This window comes from Aplysia californica, unplaced genomic scaffold, assembly GCF_000002075.1.
Source record: "Aplysia californica isolate F4 #8 unplaced genomic scaffold, AplCal3.0 scaffold00210, whole genome shotgun sequence".
Lineage (NCBI taxonomy): Eukaryota > Metazoa > Mollusca > Gastropoda > Aplysiida > Aplysiidae > Aplysia > Aplysia californica.
Genome location: NW_004797480.1, coordinates 83,888 through 87,028, shown reverse-complemented (window position 1 = coordinate 87,028; position 3,141 = coordinate 83,888).

Below are 3,141 nucleotides of genomic sequence, written 5' to 3'. Positions count from 1 at the left end.
ATATAAATCTAGGATAATGGCGGAGCAATTTCAAAAAGTTATATTTTATTATGACCTAAGTCTGGCTTAGGCTACAATGACAACATCATGACGATATCTTCTTTGAGTCTTTCCTTCTTTTGATAACATGCTGCAATCTTTATCCTGAGTGGCCCTGACAATCTGGGTCGAAGCTGCACGCATCCACAATGACTTAATTTGCGTCGTTGGGAGCGCAAAACGTCGGCAATCAGAAGCAAATAACCAACTGTCGTTCTACCATCTTTGATAAGTGTTCGCTGAAGATTGACTGTTTGAGGAGTTGATCACGTGCTGGCGTCCCCCCCCCCCTCTCTCTCTCTCTCTCTCTCTCTCTCTCTCTCTCTCTCTCTCTCTCTCTCTCTCTCTCTCTCTCTGATTCCTCTCACTTGTTTTTCTTCTCCTTATTTTAACCGGAGAAGCGAACGTCGGCCTGGTCGATTTTGGTTCAAGCTTTGCAAAATGAGATGTTGGCGGATTTTCGAAGGTCATCCAGTTCTCTGTCTAAAAATAGAAAGGAGACAATTGAGAACATCATTACTCTCGTGTAAATTTCTTTGAAAACATGATGGTGGGATAAAACTTAGGTACTTTCAGGATAATTGTCGCTTTTCTCAAAATGTCAGTTTTGCAGTTTTTCCCCTACTTTTTCCATAGTTTTCTTCTGTTTGACAAACTGCCATCAATGTAAGAAAGAGGTCTTAGCGAGAAAAATAACACTTTTCCTTTGGTAGACAATTGCGCAACCAAAATATAGAAAAGGTCTATATACAATGGGAATAATTGTCTTTTTTTTCTTTTACACTTATTGAAAAAAAACTCTCTTTGCTGCATTAATAGGGACTGCTTCAGGTATATTCTCACCAAGTTTGGTCAAGTTTGGTCCGTATATAAGAAAACATTGAAGATTTGAAATGTATTGGTTATATTAAAGATGGCGGCCTTTTCCATATCAACCACTGTAGCTACGTAAAAATAATAGTACATATCAAGAGATTTTTCTTTGCCTACCTTATATGTGTACTTAGATTTGATCTCGGGCAAAAAACATAGAAAATGTTCCTTGAGGATCGCTATTCCCTAAAATACCAGTCCACTTCTCAAATCAAAAGACATGATAATCCAATTTCTGCTTGTGGTTGAATGATGCATCTGATGTTATATGTACATTTTGTCTGCTTTACTTCTCTTTTCATATTGAAATTTAACGAGAGTAATATAAAGTTTAAATTATTATGTGTACCGGCATGTGTTTTTACGGTCCTTTACAGCCTAGAAGAAAATTTCCCCTGGAAAGGGACACTATCATCTTATCTTATCTTATCTGTTTCACATAAGGCAAAGCCACACTTAAGAGAGAATTCGGACGAGCTTTTCAGTTTACTTGACACTGCAATTGTTTTAAGGGCAGGATGTCTCAATGTTTGTTATAATATCAATTTAGGCGTTTTTATACCAATACCGACACGATTTAAACCTTTTAAGAGGTGAGCTTTGACCACTCCTGTCGCGGCCCACCTTGGTTGGAGGGAGGCAGCGTGGTCTTATCATGCGCTTGTCAAAATAATGAAAGTCAAGAACCCGAATTTTTTGGCAGGTTTTGGGAATTTTTATTGAATGTGTATTTTAGCTCAACACCTTTCGTGTCCATTAAAGAACGCATTTATGTGTTGATTTTATTGAAAAACTTTGATTGAAGGCATAAAAGATCTACATTTTCAGTTTCCATGGACTTTCAAGCTAAGGAAATAATGCAACTTTGGCAGTAGTTTTTTCGCTAATTTTACCTCTGAAACCAAGCGAACCCTACCTCCTTCAGTCGCCAATATCTTGTCTTGTGTCCAAGATGTATTATGGATATTTTTTTTTACATCAAACGCTCGAAAAACCTCTACTATAAACTATAAACATCAAACGCAAGGCGAATTGACAGGCTTTAATGTTGTACCAATAACCTTATATGTCCCAAAATTGACAAGCACCTGATTCCACCCTGTTGTGGCACATATTATTATTATAATATCTAAACAACATCCTAGCGGGGGGACGGTGATAAAAATATAGAGTTGTGTCCGCATCCGATCAGGACATTGGGGATTGCCTTGTTAGTGAGAAGACTCCCTGGACCTTCTAATATTGTAGTTAAGTGGCCAGTTCCTTTTCACGCCACCTGTACTTCCCCAACTCGAAGTCAGGTACAGAGTACTGCTGGGTGTGCAGAGGGGGCGAAAAAATCTGAGTCCGAACCGATAGGCTAAAACCCGGACTTTCTGTTTCGGAGACGAGCGCACTAACTGCTCCGCCCCCGCATACTTGATGAAACTTCTACCCGCACATAAATCGAATCCACCCAAGTCTTTTGTGCGCTATGGATAAGCGCCTCACTGCTGTTGTAACACTTGAGTGCTGTCTCGGAGGCAGGCTGGCTGTGTGGCTGACGTGTTATAGGTTGGGTACTAGTATCTCGTGAATTTTATGTCAATGTGTTACCGGGTACAATCGTGCGTTTGTGTATTTTTGCGCACATGTGTGCATGTGTGCATGTGTGCATGTGTGCTAACATGCTTGTTAGCGGCGGTTATGTCTTTGTTTCTGTGTTGTCATCCGTCAGTCTTTGATAGCGAGTGTTCTCATCTATTCACCAATGTTAGGTGCTAATGGAAAATGGCAGTCCCCTATGGTGCATTCACAGCTCCTTGCATAACAACATAAAGAACTGGTCCTACGCAGATAAGTGAGAGCTACGATACCTCATTATCATTTTACCTCTAAAACACTATGTAAATTACTCTGCTTTACCCAGGCTCATGAATAGATAATCGACGTATATATTATGTAAAACAGTGTAGGTGTTGTAACGAACTTGCTGCGTGTACTTCAGTTCATTAAGTTGTCTTGGACAACGCCCTTCATCAGTGTGTAATAATGATGATGATGACGATAATACTACTACTACTACTACTACTACTACTACTACTACTACTACTACTACTACTACTACAACTACTACTACTACTACTACTACTACTACTACTACTACTACTACTACTACTACTACGACGACGACGACGACGACGACTACCACTACTACTACTACTACTACTACTACTACTACTACTACTT